General features: G+C 35.2%; 1 protein-coding gene and 1 long non-coding RNA gene across 4 annotated transcripts in view; one reads left to right on the forward strand and one right to left on the reverse strand.

Annotated features, from left to right (window-relative positions):
• Positions 1-25,964, reverse strand: part of Fstl5 (follistatin like 5) — a 718,855-nt gene that overhangs the window by 562,257 nt on the left and 130,634 nt on the right. The gene's annotated exons all lie outside the window — the stretch shown is intronic.
• Positions 6,359-18,712, forward strand: LOC122097829. Its single transcript, XR_006145595.1, has 3 exons — positions 6,359-6,506; positions 6,607-6,611; positions 18,701-18,712. It is a non-coding gene; the product is annotated as an uncharacterized LOC122097829 (long non-coding RNA).

Here is a 25,964-nt window from a genome sequence, read left to right on the forward strand (position 1 = left end):
TGATTCTTAACTTTACTACTTATGTGTAGTTGATAAAATAACATTTTCCTCTAAGCTCCTCCAGGGAGAATATCAGACATTAAATTCAATATTGTTTTACTGAGAAAATAATTAATAAAACTCAACAATCTCTACTCAAATTATTACTAATTGTTTCAGGCACATCTATAAAAAAATCAGAAAAATGCCAGTCTGGAAGTGTGTTTGTAGCATGCATAACAATGTGATAACCTGAGTTTACACCTTAGTGCTGTATTTTTTTTTAAATCACCTGCAAATACAAATGCAATAATGATTAACAATCATTGGGAAGGAGATGAAATAATACTGATTGGACTTGATCAGAGCACATTATATGAATGTAGAGAACTATCACACTAGATCAAGAGTATAGTTAGTGTTAATAATAAACAAATATATCCAGGAATCAGTGGAAACAGTTAAACAAAAATAGGCACTAATAGCTCACCCTTGCAATCCAAGGTAATAGCTAGGCAGAGATTGGGAAGATTGTAGTTTAAGGCCAGTCTATTTTTTTTTTTAATTTTCAAGGTGATATACAGAAGGGTTACAGTTAGATAAATAAGATAATAGGTACATTTCTTGTCAAAATTGTTACCCTTTCCTTCATTTTCTCCTACTTTCTCTCCCCCCCACCCCACCCCCAAGTTGTACAGATCCTTACCAACATTGTCTCGTGTATATTGCTGCTGCTTTGGTTCCACTCTTGTCTTTTGTCTCACCATTTTGTTGTTCCCCTTCCCTTCCCTAATTCAGATAAACATATATATAATACCAGGATACCAAAATCAAAGACAGTTACAACAGAGGTTATACCATAGGAGGAAGATCATACAAGAGAAACAGAATTACATAGCACATTAAAAACAATCACAAAGATAAACCTCTTGTGTCCATGTTTTAGAGTTAATTTTGCTTAGCGTAATCTTATATGTTCATATAGCTATTCTGCTCATCCACTAAGATTATCCTAGATGTATACTAATCATTGCAAATAAGGTGAAACATGGGACTTATATTTATTTGGGTCTGGTGTACTTCAATTAATATGATTTTTTCCCAAGTCTTTACATTTCCTAACAAATGGGCAGGGTCATGCTTTCTGATGAAAGAATAGAATGAATACTCACACACACACACACACACACACACACACACACACACACACACATTTATACACTACATTTTCTTGATCCTTTTATCTACTGAGGGGCATCTGGGTTGGTTCCATCTTAACTATGGTGAATAATGCTGTGATAAACATAGTTGTGGTTTAGTATGGTCTTGGTTGTGATCATTGGGGTAAATGCCCAGAAGTGGAATTGCTGGGTCAAAGGTTTTTTTTTTTTTTTTTGCTTTGTTTTGTTTTTGGTATTTCTTGGTTTGCTAGGGCTTGAACTCTGGGCCTGGACACTGTCCTTGAGCTCTTCAGGTCAAGGTGAGCACTCTACCACTTGAGCCACAGCACTACTTCTGGTTTTTTGGTGGTTTATTGAGAATAAGAGTCTCATGGACTTTACTGCCTGAGCTGGCTTTGAACAGTGATCCTCAGATCTCAGCCTCCAGAATAGCTAGCATTATGGGCATGAACCACGGGCTCCCGGCAATAGGGGACTCTTTTGAGGAACCTCCATACAGCTTTCCAAAGTAGTTGAACAAATTTACACTCTCAGAAACAGTGCATTAGTGTCCTCTTTCGGCCATATCCTCTCCAGCATCTGTTGTTATTAGATTTCTTGATTATAGCTATTCTTTTATTTTATTTTATTTTATTTTTTTATTGTGAACATACTGTACAGAGGGGTTACAATTACATGGGCAAGATAATGAGTACATTTCTTTCTTTCTTTTTTTTTTTTTGTTGGTCGTGGGGCTTGAACTCTGGGCCTGGGCGCTGTCCCTCAGCTCTTCAGCTCAAGGCGAGCGCTCTACCACTTGAGCTACAGCGCCACTTCCGGTTTTCTGGTGGTTTATTGGAGATAGGAGTCTCGCGGTCTCTCCTGCCCGGGTTGGCTTTGAACCGCGATCCTCAGATCTCAGCCTCATGAGTAGCTAGGATTACTGGTGTGAGCCACCAGCGCCCGGCAATGAGTACATTTCTTATGAAGCATTTAAGCCTTCAACTTTGTTTACCCTTCACATCCCTTCCCAGCCTCCTCCGGCACCCACCCAATCCTCCCCCCCCAACAAAGTTGTAAAGTTTGTTTTTGACATGACAACTTGTACTTCTCATTGTTGCAATGGATCCACCTGTATCGTTAAACGACTTGTTTTTCCCCTTCTACTCCACAAATTATACTGACATCAAATATAGTGAAAGCAGAGGTTATACTGTGGGGGAGGGACATACAAAACAACAAAGAAATAATCTTAATAAATGCGTTAGAAACAAATGCATGAAAGAAAAAAAAATTAAATACATATCTAAGGGTTCATTTTCCTAACATCACATTATCTGACCTTTTCTGCTTGACTCATACATATACTAGATATTGCAAATAAGGGAAACCATGGGATCTATGTTTCTTTGGGCTTGGCTTACTTTATAATTTTTTCCAAGTCTTTCCATTTCCTAACAAATGGGGCAATGCCATTCTTTCTGAGGGAGGCATAGAATTCCATTGTGCATATATACTACATTTTCTTGATCCATTCATCTACTGAGGGACATCTGGGTTGGTTCCATATCTTAGCTATGGTAAATAATGCTGCAATAAACATAGTTGTGCTGGTAGCTTTGGTATGGTCTTGTTTGTAAACATTTGGGTAAATGCCCAAAAGTGGGATTGCTGGGTCATAGGGGAGCTCTATGTGGAGTCTTTTGAGGAACCTCCATACTACCCAAAGTGGTTGAACAAGTTTACATTCCCACCAACAATGAAGTAAGGTTCCCTTCTGTCCACATCCCCTCCAGCATCTGTTGTTGTTAGAGTTCTTGATTTTTGCCATTCTAACTGGAGTGAGGTGGTATCTCAATGTTGTTTTGATTTGCATTTCTTTTATGGCTAGGGAGGTTGGGCATTTCTCCATGTGTCTATTGGCCATCCTTCTTTCTTCTTCAGAGAAGTTTTTCTTTAAGTCTTTAGCCCACTTATTTATTGGGCAGTTGTTTCTTTGAGGATTTGTTGTTGGGGGATTTAATTTTTTGAGTTCCAAGTATATTTTAGATATGAGACCCCTGTCCGTTGTATGGCTAGTGAAGATCTTCTCCCAATCCGTGGGCTTTCTATTGATCTTACTAGCTATGTCCTTTGCGATGCAGAAGCTCTGCAACTTCATGCAATCCCATTTTGTCCAACCTTTCTTTTATTTGTTGTGTTTCCGGGTCTCTATTAAGAAAATTTTGGCCTGTGCCAAGGAGACCTAGGTTTCTCCCATTCCATCCTGTAATGTTTTCAGAGTGTCTGCTTTGACTCCGAGGTCTTTGATCCATTTTAGCCATTCTTACCTGGGCTGAGGTGGAATCTCAATTCTGTTTTTCATGACTAGAGAAGTTGAGCATTTCTTCATGGGTCTATTGGCCATTCTTATTTCTTCATAGATGTCTCTGTTGAAGTCTTTAGCCCACTTCTTAATGGGGTGGTTGATTCTTTTGTAGGATTTAATTTTTTGAGTTCTAATTATATTTTAGATATGAGGCCCTTCTCTGTTGTATGGTTAGTGAAGATATTCTTCCAATCCATGGGTTTTCCATTCATCTTGCTAGCTATGTCCTTTGCCATGCAGAAGCTCTGCAGTTTAATGCAAGTCCATTTGTCCAAACTTTCTTTGATTTGTTGTTTCTGGATCTTTATTAAGAAAATTTTGGCCTGTGCCAAGGAGCCCTACTTAGAATGTCTTGTATTCCTGCCTGTAATGTTTTCAGGTTGTCTGCTTTTACTTCAAGGTCATTGTTTCATTTAGAGTTGATTCTGGTTAGTCCCTAGCTGCCCTTCTACTTTCTTTCTCCGAATCCTTAAGGCACGTCTTAACAATAAGTTTTGTAACATCCGAAATGGGCCCCTTCCACCAGCCCCATTTTCTGAGCTGAGTAGTGGACACAGTACCAAGAGCCTGTTACTCTGTATATAATGGAAAGTGTGGCATAGGTGTGTGCCTAGTGAAAAAGCAATAAATGGGCTGTAGCTGTCACCCAATGTTAAGAGCCTAAGGTCCTGAATTCAAACTAAAGTAATAAAAAATTAAAATAATTAACTAATTAAAAAAACAATACTTCAAAGAAGAAACTGTCTATGTTATTTTCTGTGTGTGTGTATGTGTATGTAAGTTCAATTCATTGCTGTTAGTCTGTTTTTGAACTAGGTATCATTGGGAAAGAAGAAGCAGACTTTGGGTTAAAATTAAATTTGGAATTTAGTGATACCACATTCTACCAGCATTTAATTTAGTTTCAATTTTCTAATAACACTATCTCACTGGACGTCTATTATTCAAGCAAAAGTACTTAAGAAAAGGTTATGAATAATGTCTGACAAAATAAAAATACAATGCATGGTAGTTATTGTTTCTTTTATTTCCTTTTTTGTAAATGAATTCAAAATCTCTGAACTTGCCTTTGATTCAGATCATTCATGTAGTCTTCAGGGGAAAAAAAACAACTGTTCATCAAACGATTCATTTTATCTCCTTTCTTTTCTTTCTTTCCTTCTTTCTTTTGTTCCTTTTTTCCCTTTCTGCCTTTCTTCTTTCCTTGTTGCAAAACTGGGACTCAAACTAAGTACTTGATGCTTTCCTCATTGGCTGGCACTCTAACTACTAAACTATATCTCTAACCCCACATCTTTCCTTTATTGTGTATGACTTTTAAAAACTGCTTTTGACAAGGTGATTTTTTTTTGTATTTAATTTGTTTTTTATTGCTATTTCTTTTTTTTTTTAAATTTAATTTAATTTTATTTGTGAACATACTGTACAGAGGAGTTACAGTTACATGGGCAGGATAATGCGTACATTTCTTACCAAGCATTGCAGCCTCCTCCTTTGTTTACCCTTCACATCCCTTCCCAGCCTCCCCCCTCCCCCCCCAATCCCAATCCTTCTCCTTCCCCCCCCCCAACGTTGTAAAGCTCGTTTTGGACATGACAACTTGTACTTCTCATTGTTGCAACAGGTGCACCTGTATCCTTAAACAACTGGTTTTTCCCCATCTCCTCCACAAGTTATACTGACATCAAATATAGTGAAAGCAGGGGTTATACTGTGGGGGAGGGACATACAAAGTAACAAAGAGATAATCTTATAAATGCATTAGAAACACATGCATGAAAGAAAAAAACATTAAAATACACATCTAAGGGTTCATTTTCCTGACATCACATTATCTGACCTTTTCCGCTTGACTCATACATATACTAGATATTACAAATAAGGGAAACCATGGGACCTACGTTTCTTTGGGCCTGGCTTACTTCACTTAATATAATTTTTTCCAAGTTTTTCCATTTCCTAACAAATGGGGCAATGTCATTCTTTCTGATGGAGGCATAGAATTCCATTGTGTATATATACCACATTTTCTTGATCCATTCATCTACTGAGGGGCATCTGGGTTGGTTCCATATCTTAGCTATGGTAAATAATGCTGCAATAAACATAGTTGTGCTGGTAGCTTTAGTGTGGTCTTGTTTGTAAACATTAGGGTAAATGCCCAAAAGTGGGATTGCTGGGTCATAGGGGAGTTCTATGTGAAGTCTTTTGAGGAACCTCCATACTGCTTTCCAAACTGGTTGAACAAGTTTACATTCCCACCAACAATGAAGTAAGGTTCCTTTCTGTCCACATCCCCTCCAGCATCTGTTGTTGTTAGAGTTCTTGATTTTTGCTGTTCTAACTGGAGTGAGGTGATATCTCAATGGTGTTTTGATTTGCATTTCTTTTATGGCTAAGGATGTTGAACATTTCTTCATGTAGGATGGAATAGGAGAAACCCTGGGTCTCCTTGACTCAGGCCGAAATTTTCTGAATAGAGACCCGGAAACACAACAAATCAAAGAAAGGTTGGACAAATGGGATTGTATAAGGTTGCAGAGCTTCTGCAGGGCAAATGACAGAGCTAGCAAGATCAATAGAAAGCCCACGGACTGGGAGAAGATCTTTACTAGCCATACAACGGACAAGGGTCTCATATCTAAAATATACTTGGAACTCAAAAAATTAAACCACCCAACAACAAATCCTCAAAGAAACAACTGCCCAATAAGTAAGTGGGCGAAAGACTTAAAGAGAAGCTTCTCTATGTGAAGTCTTTTGAGGAACCTCCATACTGCTTTCCAAAGCTGCGGGGGGCGTCGGGGGGGGGGGGGGGGGGGGGGGGGAGGGAGGGGGGCCACCGCGCCGGTCTCCCCCGCCGGGTGCGCCCCCCGGGCCGCGGTTTCCCGCGCGGCGTCTCGCCTCTGCCGGCGCCTAGCAGCCGACTTAGAACTGGTGAGGACCAGGGGAATCCGACTGTTTAATTAAAACAAAGCATCGCGAAGGCCCGCGACAAGGTGATTTTTGAATTTGTATATGTACATCAAATTAATATATTCTCAGTTATTTTTCTCAATTGTAATGTTATTAGTTGTACATAATGCAATGCTACAGTAGCCTTGGTACTCATCACATAATATAATTCCCTCTGAAATATTTCAATTCAAAGATATCCAAACACTGAAGGAAATAAAGCATGTGTACTTGAATCTTTTGTAAAAAGAGAAAAATCACTTACTTTTCAGTTCACTTCTATGAACTCATTTTTGTGTCATTTTTGAGTTATTGATATGCTTCAGTAGGGGATAATAAATTGGCCTTTCCACAACTATTGTTTCTCTTGCTAAATTTAAAGATTATCCTTATCTTTCTATTCATATGATACTATGTTATTTTGAATACATTCAAAAGCAATTTTTCTTGCTCATGCTTAAAATATGTATGATATATAAAACATAGTGGATGGTGATTTAATTAAACTGTGAGTCTATTAAAAATGATCTGAGAGTTCAAGCATTTAGCAACACACATACAACTAATTCTGAATTGCATGAATTTATATTACTGAAACAAAGTATTTCAAATATATTAAAACCATGTTCTAGTAACATCATTTTTTCTAGTTTAAAAGCATACTATATGAACGCTAAATACTTGGTATTCACAGAATAACTTGAGCCTGTAAAAAATTGAAATGTGACAATGAATATAATGGTTTTCAATAGACAAGAATTAAAAGTAGAGTGGATTATAAAATGGAAACTTCTCCGAGTGTGTTTTCTAGCCAGACACTGGTGGCTAATGCCTGTAATCCTAGCTACTTAGGATGCAGAGAAACAAGCATCCCCCTTCAGGGCCAACCCATCAGTAAAGTCTGTGAGACTCATAGTAACAAAAAGCCAAAAGTGTAGGTGAGGCTCAAGTGTTAGAGCTCCAACCATGATCACTCAAGGCTGAATTCAATCCCTAATACTGGCAATAAATTGATAAAAACATTAATTAATTTATGTAAAACTAGAAAATGTTATACATTGACAGCCATATTGTAGATAAAAGATATTCAGTCCTCTTTCACTTTTACTGTTACATCTTGATCTTTTAACTCACTCATATTGTGTTTTGCTTCTATTTGTTTTTAATCTTTAAATATAAAAGTTGTCATTTAACAAAACTGTTTATTAGTACAGTGCATCTTGATCCATGTCATCCCTTTCAACATTCTCACCCCCTTTCTACCCACCCTTTTCCATACTTTTCTTATTGTAGTATATACAATAAGTTATTGATTGTATTCTTCTCTCATTTATTTCTCTACCCTTTCTCCCTGGTATACTCTTACAAGTATCCTTTTCCTGGTGCTTATTTTGTTGGGTTTTGCCTTTGTCTTTCAAAGGAATTACATTATTTACATTCTCTCTAGAGTCTAATATATTTTAGTTAATAATTTTTTAACCACTTGCACACTATCCAAAGTATTTACTTACCGATTTATAGGCAAATTCTACCCAAAATGAGGGAAAACATGAGGCCTTTGTTTCTCTGCATCTGACTGATTTCCCTTAATATAAATTTTCTCAAGTCTTCCCATTTCCTTATTAATGGTACAATATCATTCTTTCGAAGTAATGAATAAAATTCCATTGTTTATATATACCAGGTTTTTCTGGGTCCATTTGTCCTCTGAGGGGTGGCTGGGATGATTTCATATCTTGACTATGGTGAATAATGCTGTAATTAACGTGGTTATACTAGACATTTATTTGTACTTTTTGGGTAAGTGCCGGGAGTGGAATTACTCAGTCATAGAGAAATTCTATGTTTAGTTTTTAGAGGAACCTGTACATTATTTTATGGAGCACTCAAATTTTAGAGTTCCTTCTGGTTTCATCCTCTAGCTGTCCATTTTGTTTCATTAAACTCTCTTACTTTATATAGCTATCGTTAAAAGATCTACTATATATGTTATAAGAATTGTTTATTTTATTGACTTTTTAAAAATGAAATTTCTACAAAGAGACAATTTTGGCTACGTTGGGTCAATGACAATTTCAAATGCTGACCGACTCACCCCCAGTACTTCAGAGTGTGACTGTAATGGAGATGGATAACGCCAGAGGTTCTTAAGGTTAAGTGAGTTCCATGATGGAGATATTATTGATGTGCTTGTTTGAAGTAATCAAAACACAATCAAGGGAAGAAACAAGATGGTAGAGAGATATACGGGGAGGATGGGCATCTGTAAGCATATCCTAAACAGACTTTCTGCTCAGCCTACATGAGAAATCAACACTTCTAACAACTTCTTTCAAAACTCTGTCCTCTAGAAGAGTGAAAATGATTTTCGGTTGTTTAAGGCTTCACATTCTCTTTAATTTATTGTGATAATTCTAGAACTTGATACAGATTACTTTCCTTAATCTTGTTTTCAAAATGCTACTTATACCAATAAATGATTCTAAAATATAACAAATCAGTTAAATTAATGACTGATTATTTGCTTAACCTGAAAAAAATCTAAAATTTTCGTGGAAATATTTTATCCAAGATGGATTTATCATAGCTAAACTTTACTATAGCAGACGTACTAAACACTTCTGTATAAAATAAATGTAATATTTATTCATCTTCCTGAGTTTTTCTCATCTACATTTTCCAGTTAAACCTAAAGGTTCAAAATGCCATTGGTGAACAAATAAAAATTACACTCTCAGAGTTAAATGTCACTCAAATAAAACCGAACAGAGTAAGCACTGACATGACCTCTTTCACATGAATAAAAATTGCCTTATGCAAAAAAATTAGATACCTAAGATTTTGCTTTTTAACATTTTTGTTCTTATGTACATTTCAAGAAGATAAATATTGTCTTGTGCTTGTTTGTTTAAAATATGCTGTAATTGTTTTTGTTTGTTTTAAAATAAATATATTTTTTGTTGTAAAGATACAGTTACATGCGTGAGGTAATGAGTACATTTCCTATTAAGAATTGTTACCCTGTGCTTTGTTTCTTCCCTTCCAAGCTCCCCTGTAGTTGTTAAAGAAATGGGCATGGGCTTTGAAACACTTTTCAATATCTTGATCATTTTCTTATCTATTGTAAATAGCTTATTTTTCTGACTGTCAGGTTTTTTTCTTTACCATGTATTCTTCTGAATGTTAAATGTTACAAAGCAAATTGCAATGTCTGGAAAATATTACAGATATATAATTAAGGAATAAATAAGATTTTGTATTCAAATAAAATAATTATATGTCATAAATGTATATATAATCAATTTGAAAAACTATCATGCTCTTTTTGTGATAAGTAATGTGAGTCGAAAATTATATGGAATGCAAAGCACTGCACATAAAGAAATGCATTGCTTTATATATGTAGAGTTGAACAAATGTATATGGAGAAAAAAATGCATCTTATTTTCTGTATAGGACAGAAATATTTCACGAATTTCAAGTTGGGAAGAAGCTATTTAAAAATAATAATAATTACTAGCCGAGTTCTGGTGGCTCACACCTGTAATCATAGCTACTCAGGAGGCTGAGATCTGAGGATCAGGGTTCAAAGGGAGCCCATGCAGAAAAGATCGTTAGATTCTTATCGCCAATTAACCACTAGAAACTGGAAGTAATGTTGTGGCTCAAGCGGTAGAGCACTCTTCTTGAGCTGAAGAGTGCAGGGATAGCACCCAAGGCCAGAGTTCAAGCCCCAAGACCGACAAAAAAAAAATTACTAATCTCGTGTAGAATTATGTGGAGAATATTCTAAGAGAACTATCGCACCACTGCCATGACAAGAAACTACCACACTGGCTTCCGTTATCATCTTACATACGTCTATTATGAAAATATAGTATTTGATTACATAGTGCCAAATATAATCAGTTTATTTCTATTTACTATTTTAGACATTAGAAGAAAGGAAAATCTCTATCTTCATAAAAGATTTTAAATAAGAAAAAATGATTTTTATACTTCTTTCTAACCCTCACACATACAACCAAATACACACAACCACATACGCATGTATACACTACTACACAACTACCACACAGACATACATCACACTTTCATTTCTAATAAAAAATTTTTAATCTAAGAAAATTATTTTTTAGTAATTTTTATTGCATTTACTTGATTACTCTGTACACTTTTGAAAATTTTGTTTTGGGGTAGTAAATGCCACAATGCATGTGTGAAAAAAATAATTCCAGAACAACAAAATAGTGAGACAAAGGACAAAGAGGGAACCTATGCAACAGTGACACTCACAAGACAATATGTTGGAAATGATCTGTACAACTTTGGGGAGGGGAATTTGGATGGGAGAGCAAGAGGGAGAAAAATGAGGGAAGGGGTAAAAAGTTAGAAAACAAATGTAATCACTGATTTACTTATGTAAATATGACCCCTCTGTACATCACCTTGGTAATAAAAATTTTTAGAATTGACTCCAGTTTTACCCTGCCTATTGAGTTTGTTATTTTGTTCTGCTGCTTTGCTGATTCTTCTCCTTAATCTCTCAGATTATTATGTCTGCCAAAGTATTGAAAATAACAATTTATCTAAATATACTAAAAACAATTTACCAATATATAATCATAAAGTTATGAAACATTTATCTACTTTATTATCTGTTGCTATCATATGAGTAGCTCTATAATCTCCAACTCTATCTGATACAAATATAATCACCAATCAGATATTATTGAAAACTAGATCCTTGGTTGATGATCAGATCTTGACATAGAGATCTCACAAGTAGAATTAATGTCCTGACCAAAGAGGCCACATGGCCTCCACAAATAAAAAGATAATGGAACTCCAGCAGAGGGAAAAATAATCTAATGAAAAGATAGAAACCCAGATTGAGTGGAAAGAGAAGTCTGATAACGAACTCCAGGAGGTAAGGCAATCTATTCAAGACTTAAAAGAAATGTTAATAAATACCTGGCCATCATTAAGAAAGACCATCAAGAAGGAAAGGTGATAAACACCAAGTTCAAATGCCTTGAAAGTAGAATGGAGGAGGCTGACGAAAGAATATTGGAGGCTGAAGACAGTTTAGAATGCATAGAGAAAGAGCACACAAATATTCTTAAGAAAATTAAGAAGCATGACAGATCATTGCATGAAATACAGGATACCTTCAGAAAGCCTAATTTGAGAATAATAGGTATACAAGAGGCCCTGGAGAGGGAAACTAATGAATTAGAAAATATATTCAGCAGACTCCTAGCAGAGAACTTACCAAATATACAAAAGGACAGGCCCATCCAGATACAAGAAATTTTTAGAACCCCAAATAGAGCAGACCTTAAAAGGTCATACCACCCCTACATTATAATCTGAACAGGCTCAATAGCCACTAAAGAAAGAATTTTTAAAGCTGCCATGGAGAAGAGAACAATCACATATAAAAGTAACCCAATCAGAATTACCTCAGACTTCTCAGCAGACACCATAAAAGAAAGGATGGTCTGGAAAGACATAAGCAATGCTCTAAAATCAAATAACTACCAACCAAGAATAATCTACCTAGCTAAGCTTTCATTTGTAGCAGAAGGACAAATAAAATCCTTCCACAAAAAGGAAAATCTTAAGCAACAATTCGCTACCAAACCAGCACTTCAAAAATTTCTCAAAGAGGTTCTACATATAAAAAACCAACAAGAACAGAATTGAGGCAATGAAGTAGTCCACAAAGAGAGAAATAGGTAATCTCAACAAGAACAGCCAAGGCAGAACTTCCCCCCAAAAAATATGAATAAAAAGGTAGGGACACACAAACACCTCTCAGTTCTAATCCTCAATATTAATGGATTTAGCTCTCCAATTAAGTGACATAGAATATCCAGTTAGATCAAAATCCAAGATCCTTACACATTCTGTCTTTAAGAGACACACCTTGCCCACAAAAATAAATATATTCTGAAAGTGAAAGGCTTGCATAAAATCTATCAAGCAAATGGCCCCTATAAACAGGCAGGAGTTGAAATCCTAATATTAGATAAAATAGCCTTCAAATTAAAATCAATGAGAACTGATAAAGAAGGTCCCTATATACTAATTAAGGGATTTCTCTTTCAGGAGAATATTACAATTCTAAATATCTACTCATCAAATAACGGAGCACCCAAATTTGTCCAAGAAATACTACTTTCCCTCAAATATCATATAGATCCAAAGACATTAATTGTTGGGGACTTTAAACACCACTATCCCCACTAGATAGATCAATCCAGCAAAAACTCAACAGAGAAACCTTGGATCTTAACATTTTCATTGACTAATTAGACTTAACAGACATTTACTGAATATTTCACCCAATACCATCAGATTACACCTTCTTCTCAGCAGCACAAGGAACATTCTCAAAAGTAGACCACATTTTAGATAACGAAGCAAATCTGTTCAAATTCAGAAATATTGAAATTATACCCTGCATTCTTTCAGACCACAAGGGAATAAAATTAGAATTCAACACAAAAAGCCCCCAAATGAAATATTGTAACACATGGAGGGTGAACAACACATTGCTGAACCACCAGTGGGTCATGGAAGAGATTAGAAAGAAAATTCAAATATTCATATTTAACAAAATTGAACACACAAACTATCAGCTCCTCTGGGACACAGCAAAGGCAGTACTCAGAGGAAAGTTTACAGCTCTGAGTTCCTACATTAATAAATTAGAAAGATCTGAAACTAACAATTTAATGAGGCACCTAAAGCTCCTTGAAAAAGAACAACAAGCTAAACACCAATCCAGTAGATGGAAACATATAATTAAAATTAAATCTGAGTTAAATGAATTAGAGTCCAAAAAATTATAGAAAGAATTCACAAAACAAAGAGTTAGTTCTTTGAAAAAATTAATAAAATTGACAGACCCTTAGCAAATCTTATGAGAAAAAAAGAAGAGAACTCACCCAAATAAACAAACTGAGAGATGAGAATGGAAACATCACTAAAGAAACAGCCAAGATTTATTTTCTGAATGCTAACAATGAGAAAAGTGTAACTGAAATTAGGAAAGCAACTCCATTTGTAATAGCCCCACAAAAAATAAAATACCTAGGAATTAACTTAACCAAAGAAGTGAAGGACCTCTATGATGAAAACTTTAAAATCTTGAAAAAGGAAATTAAAACAGAACTTAGAAAATGGCAAAACCTCCCATGCTCCTTGATTGGAAAGATTAACATCGTGAAAATGGCAATACTTCCCAAGGCAATCTAAAAATTCAACGCCATACCTATCAAAATTCCAACCTCATTCTTCAAGGAAATAGAAGAGGCAATTCAAAAATTCATATGGAACAATAAAAGACCCCGAATACCAAAAACGCTCCTCAACGGAAAGAACACTGCTGGAGGAATATCAGTACCAAATTTCAAACTCTACTATAAAGCCTTAGTAATCAAAACAGCTTGGTATTGGCATAAGAACAGACCTCAGGACAAATGGAATAGAATTGAAAACCCAGAAATGAACCTACAGACCTATAGCCATCTAATCTTCTATAAGGGAGCAAAAACAGTAAAATGGAAGAAAGACAGCCTCTTCAGTAAATGGTGCTGGCAAAATTGGTTAACTACTTGTAGAAAACTAAAGCTAGATCCTTATATACCACCCTGCACCAGAATCAACTCCAAATGGATCAAAGACCTCGAAGTCAAAGAAGACACTCCGAAAACATTACAGGATGGAATAGGCGAAACCATAGGTCTCCTTGGCTCAGGCCGAAATTTTCTGAATAGAGACCCGGAAACACAACAAATAAAAGAAAGGTTGGACAAATGGGATTGCATAAAGTTGCAGAGCTTCTGCATGGAAAAGGACATAGCTAGTAAGATCAATAGAAAGCCCACTAGCCATACAACGGACAGGGGTCTCATATCTAAAATATACTTGGAACTCAAAAAATTAAATCCCCCAACAACAAATCCTCAAAGAAACAACTGCCCAATAAATAAGTGGGCTAAAGACTTAAAGAAAAACTTCTCTGAAGAAGAAAGAAGGATGGCCAATAGACACATGAAGAAATGCTCAACATCCCTAGCCATAAAGAAATGCAAATCAAAACAACATTGAGATACCACCTCACTCCAATTAGAATGGCAAAAATCAAGAACTCTAACAACAACAGATGCTGGAGGGGATGTGGAAAGAAGGGAACCTTACTTCATTGTTGGTGGGAATGTAAACTTGTTCAACCACTTTGGAAAGCAGTATGGAGGTTCCTCAAAAGACTCCACATAGAGCTCCCCTATGTCCCAGCAATCCCACTTTTGGGCATTTCCCCAAATGTTTACAAACAAGACCACACTAAAGCTACCAGCACAACTATGTTTATTGCAGCATTATTTACCATAGCTAAGATATGGAACCAACCCAGATGTCCCTCAGTAGATGAATGGATCAAGAAAATGTGGTATATACACAATGGAATTCTATGCCTCCATCAGAAAGAATGACATTGCCCCATTTGTTAGGAAATGGCAAAACTTGGAAAAAATTATATTAAGTGAAGTAAGCCAGGCCCAAAGAAACATAGATCCCATGGTTTCCCTTATTTGCAATATCTAGTATATGTATGAGTCAAGCGGAAAAGGTCAGATAATATGATGTTAGGAAAATGAAACCTTAGATATGTATTTTAATGTTTTTTTTCCTTGCATGCATTTGTTTCTAACGCATTTATAAGATTATCTCTTTGTAGCTTTGTATGTCCCTCCCCCACAGTATAACCCCTGCTTTCACTATATTTGATGTCAGTATAACTTGTAGAGGAGATCTGGAAAAACAAGTCGTTTAAGGATACAGGTGGACCTGTTGCAGAAATGAGAAGTACAAGTTGTCATATCGAAAATGAGCTTTACAATGTTGGTGTGGGGGGGGGGATGCGGGGAGGATTGGGGAGGTGAGGGGGGGAAGCTGGGAAGGGATGTGAAGGGTAAACAAAGGAGGAGGCTGCAATGCTTGATAAGAAATGTACGCATTAACCTGCCCATGTAATTGTAACCCCTCTGTATAGTGTGTTCACAAAAAATAAAAAAGAAAGAAACAGCTAAGATTCAGAATATAATAAGGGGATAGTAAGTTTGAGAATCAGAAAGATATGGACAAATTTCTAGCAAACATTGACATGCCCAAACTAACCAAGATGATTTAAACCAACTTAAGAGTCCATATCAATCAATGAAATAGAAGCAGCAATAAAAGACCTCGCACCCAAGAAAAGCCCAGGATCACATGGATTTATAGCTGAGCAATACAAGGACTTCAATGCAGAACTCACACCAATACTCTTCCATCTCTTCAGTGACATTGAAAGCAAAAATTCACGACCACACTTTTTTATGAAGCCATCATAACCCTCATCCCAAAACTACGCAGAGACTCATCAAAGAAAGAGAACTATAGACCCATTTCTTTGATGAATATCGATGCAAAACTTCTCAACAAAATCTTGGCTAATAGACTTCAACAACTCATCAAAAAAAAAACAACATACACCAATATCAAACAGGATTCATTTCAGAGATGTAAACCTGGTTCAATGTACACAAAACAATATAATTCATCACAGAAACAAGAGCAAGGATAAGAACCACATGATTATCTCAATAGATGCAGAAAAAGTATTTGACACTATCCAAAACTGCGTTATGGTGAAATCTCTAGAAAAAGTAGGAATCCATGGAACATTCCTCAATATAATGAAGGCTATATTTGACAAACATATAGCCAGCATTATACTTAATGGCAAAAAGTTAAAGCCATTTCCTCTAAACTCAGGAATGGGACAGGGATGTCCACTCTCTCTACTCCTCTTCAATCTAGTATTAAAATGCCTAGCCAGGGCAATAATACAAGATGCAAACATAAAGGGGATCTAAATAGGGAAAGATGACATGATCTTTTATTTAAAGAACCCCATGGTCTACACTCTCAAGTTACTTGAGCTTATCAGAAACTTTGGCAATGTAGCAAGGCATAAAATTAACCATCAGAAATCAGTGGCTTTCCTGTATGCCAATAATAAGATGAGTGGAACTAAAATTAGGAAAGCAACCCCTTTTGTAATATCGCCAAAAAAAAAAATACTTAAGACTTAACAAAAGAAGTGAAGGACATGTATGATGAAAACTTTAAAAACCTGAAAAAAGAAATTAAACCAGAACTAAGCAAGTGGAAAAACATTCCATGCTCCTGGATTAGGAGGATTAACATCATGAGAAATGCCAATCCTGCCAAAGACTATCTACAAAGTCAATTTAATACCTATCAATATCCTTACCTCATTCTTCAATGAAATAGAAGAAGCAATCCAAAAATCCATATGGAACAATAAAAGACCCTGAATAACAAAGCAATCCTTAGTAGAAAGAACAGTGCTGGGGGAATATCAATTCCACATTTCAAACTCTACTACAAAACCATAATAATCAAAACAGCTTGGTACTGGCACAGGAACAGACCTGAGGACCAATGGAATGACCCAGAAATTAACCCATAGGACTAAAGTCACCTAATCTTTGACAAGAGAGCTAAAGAAATAGAATGGAATAAAAAACTTTTTCACTAAATGGGGTTGGCAATATTGGTTAAACACTTGTAGAAAACTAAAGCTAGATTCTTCTATATCACCCTGCACCAGAACCAACTCAAATGTATCAAAGACTTCGAAATAAAAGCAGACTCCCTGAAAACATTACAGGAAGGAATAGGAGAAACTCTAGGGCTCCTTGGTGCAGGCCAAAAGTTTCCTAATAGGAACCCAGAAACACAACAAATCAAAGAAAGATTGGGATTGCATGAAGTTGCAGAGCTTCTGCTTGGCAAAGGACATAGCTGGCAAGATCAATAGAAAGCCCATGAATTGGGAGAAGATCTTCTCTAGCCATACAACAGACAAGGGTCTCATATCTAAAATATACTCAGAACTCAAAAAACTAAATCCCCCAACAACAAATCCTCAAAGAAACAACTGCCCGAATAATAAATGCACTAAAGAATTAAAGAGAGACTTTTCTGAAGAGGAAATGAGAAGGCCAATAGACACATGAAGAAATGCTCAATTTCTCTAGCCATAAAAGAAATGCAAATGAAGAGAAAGTTGAGATTCCACTTCATCCCAATTAGAATAGCTATAATTAAGAACTTTAGTAACAACAGATGCCAGAGGTGATGTTGTCAAAAGGGAACCCCGCTGCATTGTTGGTGGGAGTGTAAATTTGTTCAGCCACTCTGGAAAGCCATATGGACATTCCTCCAAAGAGTCCACATAGAGCTCCTTATGACCCAGCAATCCCACTTTTGGGCATTTACCCAAATGATCACAACATGGTCATACCAAAGCTACCAGCACAACCATATTTATTGCAACATTATTTACCATAGCTAAGATATGGAACCAACATAGATGCCCCTCAGTAGATGAATGGATCTAGATAATGTGGTATACACACACACACACACACACACACACACACACACACACACACAATGGAATTCTATGTCACCATCAGAAAGAATGGCATTGCCTAATTTGTTAGGAAATGGAAAGACTTGGAAAAAATTATATTAAGTGAAGTGAGCTAAACCCAAAGAAACATAGGTCCCATAGTTTCCCTTGTTTGCAATGATTAATACATGTCTATGACAAGCAGAGAAGATCAAAGGCTATGTACATAAGACCACATAAGATAATGTTAAGGAAAATGTACCCCAAGTCAAAGACACAATGGTTTTTTTTCCCTTTCTTGCTAGTGTTTTTAATGTACACTGTGATTCTTTTGTTTCTTTTGTATGTTGTTCTCCCATGGTATAACCCCTGTTTTCACTGGATTTGATGCCGGTGTTCTGCATCTTGTATATGCATTTTTGTAATTTGGGGAGGGACAAGGATATAGTGGAATGCTTAAATGGGAATGCAGGCTGATCCATTGTGACGACGAGATGTACAGAACACTATGTTGAAAACGAACTTTACAATGTCCAGGTGGAGGGTGTGGGAGGAGTTGGGGAGGTGGGGAGCAAAATGATGGTAGGGGGAAAACAAAGGAAGAGGTTAACAATGCTCGCTACAAAATGTCCTACTCATGTAATTCTAACTCCTCTGTACAACATTTTACAATAAATAAATAAATATAAAAAAGAGGCTATAATATTGTTTTTCCCTTTTCCTACATGTGAGGACACAGAGGAGATGCTTTGTGAATCAGACATAGGGTCTTACCTAACAGCAAATCTACTTGAAATTTATGTTAGGATTTTCAGCCTCCAAAAGTGTGAGGAATTTATTCAGCTCTTTATAATCAGTCCAGTTTATGATTTTTATAATAATAAAAAGGAATCTACCTATTTGAAGCATATACATATATTGATATTAATATTTAATAATCTGAAAACTTAATACAAATATAATGAAATGGTTGAAATGGCAGACAACAATTTAAAACTTTAGATTCAGACAGATGAAGTAAGGATGTTAATTCAAGCGCTGGCAAGGAAGCCTGCAATATGGATTACAAATTCATAAAGGAAACTGAAACTCTGGAAAACAAAACAAAAAAGCAGAATTGACAGCACCCAGATATTGAGTTCCAGCCCCTGTACCAGCATAAACACAAAACAAAAGAAAAATAAAAACAAATAAAAAATACACTTCAAAGCATCACCCAAATTCTAGAAAAAGCAGAGAACATAATGTTAGTAAACAAAAGCAAAAGTGAAAGAATATTATATTTAGAAAGATGTAAATAAAGAATATACAAGCAAGAAACTGTCAAAATATGTGAATTACCTCTAAAATTAAATACTTTGCAAAATCATGAACCAGGAGTATTTTTTTTGAAAATGTTTATGCTGCTGAAAAATGAGCTGTGGATTCACTGAAACTTCTGTCAAAATTCCAATGACATTCTTCAAATTACAAGAAGAATATTTTAAAATTCATATGGATGCACTAAAACAAAAAATTCATAACAACATCCAGCAGTACTTATCAAAAGGAACAATGCTAGAGACAACCAAACACATGGCTTTGACTTATATGTCATAGCAAAAAAAAAAAAAAAGCTGCATGGTACTGCTTCAAAAGGTATACAGCAAAAGTATGCACTGGGAAAAAGATATCTTCCACAAATAATGCTGGAAAAATGTATGTTGACATGGAACTAGATTCTTATTTCTTACCATATATAATATATTAAATAATCAGCAGAACATCAGTGACTCTTGCTTGAATGCCTTACTCAGGATGCTGAGATCTGAGGATCTTGGTTTGTAACTGGCCCAGTGAGAAAAATCATTGTAAAACACTTCTGTCCAATTAAATACTAAATAACTAAAGTGGAGCTATGGTTCAGAGTGGTAAAGCACTAGCCTTGAGCAAAAGACAGCGCCCAAGTCCTGAGTTCAAACCTTATGAATGACAAAAAAGAAGTGTGTGTATATGTGTACACATACATATAAAATGTATATATGTATATAAACATACAAACATATAATCATATATGTATATATTAAATATTCATATATTATATATATGTATATATATATATATATATATATATATATAAACATGAAACTTTGAAACTAGAATTAGAGGGCAACATCAGGAAAACACTCGATAATATTGGCAAAGCCAACAAATTCCTGAAATATATTCCCATAGCTTAGGAAATAAAAGTAATTTGAGCAGGTGCTGGTGGCTCATGCTTGTAATTCTTCATACACTTGACATCGAAGCCTAGAGTATTGTGGTTTGAATTGAGCATGGGCTGAATAGCTTGTGAAGCTTCATTTCTATTCAATGAACAAACAGACTAAAAACATAACTCAAGTGATGTAGCTCTAATCAAGAAAGTCATAGCACAAATCTGTGAATACAAACCCATTACAAGAACAGCAACAAAATGAATTGAAACCACTTGATATGAAAGAATGTCTGCAAAACAGAAAAATGTTTACCAGATTAAAGAGACAGTTTGGGTAAAGAATTTCAAAAAATCTTGCAGCTATTTATGTGAAAAAATATAATACCTAGTATATATAGTGAACTCAAAACTTAAAATCAAGAAATAAAAAATCAATTAGCATATAGACAAAGTAATTGAACAGATTCTAAAAGAAGTACAAATACATTAAAAAAAAAGTTTATCCCCTGTTGTCACTCTATTTGATTTTGGTACACTGTGTCTTGTATATATGTTTATCTGAACTGGGGAAAGGAAGTGGAACAACCAAATGGTGAGTCACAGGACAAAGGGTGAACCAATGCAACAGTGATACTCACAAGACAACGTGTTGGAAATGAATCTCAGGTAATCCCACTTGAGAAGAAACTGTGGATGAGTTCTAGCAAAAAGCATCAGCATAAACCTCCTGTTATCAAGAATTTCTAATGACAGACAACTGAGCTTGTCATTCTAGCCATGGTTGTTGACTTTCCTGGAATGGATCTGAGTCACAGAGCTCAGCCAAGCACTCTCTGTCTCTCTGTCTCTCTGCCTCTCTCTCTCGCTCTTTTTCTCTCTCTCTATAATTATATATATATATAATAAATATATTTATTTTTTAATTTAAAATTTTATTGTAAAGGTGATGTACTGAGGTGGTCACAGTTACATAGGTAAGGTAATGAGTACATTTCCCTTTGAACAAAGCTCCCCCCTCCCTCAATTTTTCCAACTTTTTTCCCTCGACCATCTTCCACTAAAATTGTAAAATTCATTTCCAGTGTAGTATCCAGTGAGTTTCACTGTTGAATTAGTTTACCCTTTGTCCTACCTTTGTTGAGATTGCCTTCCCTTCCTGAAAACAGATAAACTTATATAAAAGACAAAGGATATAGAAATAAAAAACAAAACAAAACAGTGACATCAGGAAATAAGCCAAAGGGAAAAAAAGAAATAACTGCAAATAGTATAATTAAAAACACTCTTATTTCCATTTCTTGGAATTCATTTCTACAAGCATCATTTTATTTGATCATATGTAAAAAACTATTGAGCCATTGTGATCCTTTCCAATGAATATCCTACACAAATAAACACAATTTTTGAGACAAGATCTCACTTTGTAGGTCAAGGTGGCTTCAAACTCACCAATACTGTTTCCAGCTCCCAAATGCTGACATTACAGCTGTGCACCACTGTGTCTGATGATGCCTGTTTTCTTACAAAAGCTCTTACATGTTTAGAAGTTAGTAGACATGTTTAGAAGTCTACTAACTCATTAGTAGAAAGATCTGACATGAGGGGCTGGGAAGGTGGCTCAGTGGTAGAGCGCTTGCCTTGCATGCCTGAGGCCCTGGGTTCAATTCCTCAGCACCACATAAGCAAAAAGAAAAAAGCCGGAAGTGGCGCTAGCCTTGAGCTGAAGAGCTGAGGGACAGCGCCCAGGCCCAGAGTTCAGGACCCACAACCGGACCCCCCAAAAAAAAAGAAAGATCTGACATGATCATAATCAGATTCAGTGAGACTGCTATCACTTTCAGTATCTTCTGTGGCACAGGTTAAAACACTGTATGATCTAACTACAGTTTTTTTTTTTCCACAGCTCAAAGTTATCCTTACTAAATTCGCTCTTTTTCCAATCATTTTCATTTCTTAAAATCCTTTCTTGATTCTCAGGAATTGACATATCAAAAATAGAAATTAAACCATTGTACTTTAGTGTTATTTTTCCTTTAGCAGTTCTTCATTAATAATATGAACAATATATTATATTGTCTCCATATATAATCCAAAACAGTACAAGGAGTGATAAATAAATTCACATGCAGAATAACTTTTGTGTGTAATATTGACTTTTGTACAATATTGTACACTTATGACTAAAAAGATATTTGAATGTGTGCTCAAAATGTAATTCATCTCACTGTTCTCATTTGTGATAATGTCTGGTAAATAAGTTAGTTTATCAAGGAAAAACATTACATTTATTATAAGCCTGTTGAAAAAATCCTTGCTGTGTGTGTAACTTGGAGAACCAAGTTTCATCACTGAACCATCAAAAAGTCAATTACTTCCAGCCAACTCATTTCTCTTCATATCCATTCAAGAGGAAAACCTTAGGCTATGAGCACATTCTCTTTGGGATAAAGATGGCATATTATTGAAGAGAATTAGTATTGTTGCTTCTTTCTTTGCTCACTGCATAATAAAGGGGCTTCTCCTTAATAATATTTAAGAGTGGTTAATTCAATCTATGTGTAAAGGCTACCAAAGGAAGGATGGGATTAATTGTTAGTCCAAATTAATAAACGTCAAATTTTCATATTGCATTACCTGTTTGTGTGCTAGTCATTGTTTTTCAGGTGATATGAAGGTATACTTGGAAGTAGTAGTAGTCTAAACAACCTATAAAGCTATAGAAGTAATGAGAAAAGTCTTCCAGGTAGATAAGAATAACAAATCTACCTATGACAAAGTTTCCATAATTCACACTTTATCACTACCTATATGGCCAATGCTTTTCTAGAAGTAGACTCCATCTTTTCTGTTTCCATAGTGACCATGCTGAAATCTATTTCCTTCCTTCAGAGAAGGGCAATTGTAAAGTAATGGGAAGACAATACATTGATATAACAAAGAAATTTCACAACGTGTTATTATTAATAACTGGAAAGAAAGGATATTTTAGCAAAGATGGTACATTCCAGATGAACACATTACAAGTGATTTATTTATCATGCTTTCAAACTTTAGCTAAGGGAAAATACTTATTATACTTAGAGTGATGGAACTCTATACTTAAAAATGATTGAAGTGGCTAATTTTATGTTGAGTTTATTTTTACCATAACTTACAAAAACCAAATTATTTTAGTTAGACTTTCAACGCAAAATTAATAGTTTCAGTAAATTAGTTTAATCTTATGGTTGAACTGAAAGAGGGAAATTTACATGCTAATCCAATTATAAGTGAACCTATTATCTCTTTATAATTCATCACATTATTATACCAAACAGAAGGTTCTCAAGATACAATACTGTTTTCCAGTCTTTGTGTAATTCCAGAGACTGAGTTTTAATCATAGCAACCACTTACACTGCTTCAAAGAATTACTGCTCCTGAATCTTAAGTGTGTATTGATGCTTTTATAACAATGTGAAATCATTGTTACTTAGGTGTTATTATGACAGTATTAAAATTATACTGGGCTGCTCCAGCTTCATTTAAACTGTAAACCTCCAGGCCTAACATTTTGTGATTGGTTAACATAGTTTATGGGTAACATATATAAAAAGTAATGGTATCCATGAGTGCTGATAAATTAAACACAAATCATGATAATTGTCTAGATTTAGTATTTTGTCTTACTTGAAGTTTAGATTCTTCAAGTCTATATTTATATTCATATAGTGTATCATATTGTGATTATATTGACTATAAAATATTAACATTTTCTAAAAGGTTGAAATAATTTTCAATAAAATGAAACATTTATTTAGAATTTAGGTATTCAGAGATACATTTACCATTCAGTAAATATTTATATTAAGCTTAATAGGATGTTTTAATTTCATGTGAAAAGTAATCTTGTTACTAATTTTTCTAATCAACATTCCAATGCCAAAGCAAGTATCTGAAATAAACTGATTTAAGAGCAAAGTTGTGTTTGGTTTACTTTGAGGTTTTTGTCATTCTGTGGCCCCGTTGCTTTGAGCTCATGGGGGTGCCATATATCATGACAATAGTCTTACTTACCTCATCAATTGGTCCGAAAGGCTTGTGCCCACTTCAATTTCTAGTGGGAAGTCACAGCCACAATGACCCAAGACCTTCCAATAGTCCCTAGCCTCCTTATAAAGCCATGCTAGGAACTGAAAGTTTATTTCAGAAATATTTGGAGGACATTCTAGATCAAGCTTCAGGATCTTGACCCTTACACTTGATCTGGGTACAAATATATATAATCTTCTTTACTGCACAATAATACACATCTCCAAATGAAGGTATATTTAGGTTGAAGAATACTAATTTATGATTCAGTCTCTAATTTGAAGTCGATAGAATTGTAGGGTTTTGAGGGGTTTTTAATTTTATAATATTTCTATTGTGATTTTGTTTTTGCTTTTTTTCTTCCCTCTGGTTTTATTTGGTATTGGTTCATACTGACTCTTACAATTGAATAACTCATCAGTTACAAACATGCCTAATCTCCTTTGCTTCACCACAATACTCTTCTCCACTAAAAATTAAAGAGGTATTTAGGCAGGGAAATACTTAAAACTGACATAGTCATTTTTGAGTAGGCAACATTAATGTTCAGAGAATTTCAAGCATTGAATCACAACTTGATTTTTTCAGTGGTGTAGACTATAAAATCTCTCTAACTTGTCTGTTTCCTAATTCACAAGTATTGCCTATGCTCCTTTTCTTCCCTGTTCATTTAACTCCCCTATAACATTACACTTCTCTCAACCATAGATCTCTGATCTCTGAAAAACTATTCCTTTCCAAACCTCCCTTGCCTAACATTCTCAATTTTTTCTCAACTTGTGGACAAGTGTTAACCTTATACAATATCACTATGACTAAACTCTTACACTAAATGGTCCCATCAAAATTTGAACACAGATAAGCAAATCCCAATAGATTATGAAACCATCAATTGGGTAATTAAGCAAGAATGCAGAGAAAAACCTCTTAGGAAGATATCAGTTCCTCCCTCCCCAAATTAAAAGCAAGCAAGTTTCTAAATGAACAGCACAAATGAAAGAAATACCAAAAAATAGCAAGTCACAGGAGTTTAATTCCCATAGAAAATAACCAGAACCTCCCCCCGAAAAAAATCAGACAATGAAGAACCTAGAAGACAATTCTGAAAATGCTTAAAAATCATTGAGGATAAATACGGTTAGTAGATAGAAAGCCTTGTGCTCAAGGCTATTCATGAGTGGGATGAGACTAAACAAATATTAAAAAAATAATTCATGGAGTCTACATACAGAAAGTTAAATGAATTCCAAGTGAATGAAATAGTCTAGTGAAAATATAGCTGCCCAGCAGAAAGATATGAGAGAAGATATTCGTAACACATCAAGGATGTAAAGAACTCAAAGGAAATTTCAATAAAGATATAAAAGTCTCCAGAGAAATAAAAAAAGTAGAGTCTTGACAGAAGAATAGATGAGAAGACAGTCTTAGAATAGTTATAATACACATAAGAGACAATTGTCCAGAACAAATTCAAGAAAAAAGAAAGTAGCTGTAAGAATTTCAGAATTTAATTAGAAGATCTAATTTGAAACAGAAAGGTATCGAGGCAGGACTAAAAAGATAGAACACATATTTAACAGAATTCTTACAGAGAAATTCCAGAATGTGCAAAAACATAGGCCTATTCAGATACAAGAAGTTTGAAGAACACCAAATAAACCAGGCAGAAAAGAGCATGCCACCACCACACTATATTCCATACAAAATCAATAGAGAAAAAGGAAAGGATCCTGAAAG

Source organism: Dipodomys spectabilis, unplaced genomic scaffold (genome assembly GCF_019054845.1).
Source record: "Dipodomys spectabilis isolate Male_0828 unplaced genomic scaffold, ASM1905484v1 ptg000436l, whole genome shotgun sequence".
NCBI lineage: Eukaryota > Metazoa > Chordata > Mammalia > Rodentia > Heteromyidae > Dipodomys > Dipodomys spectabilis.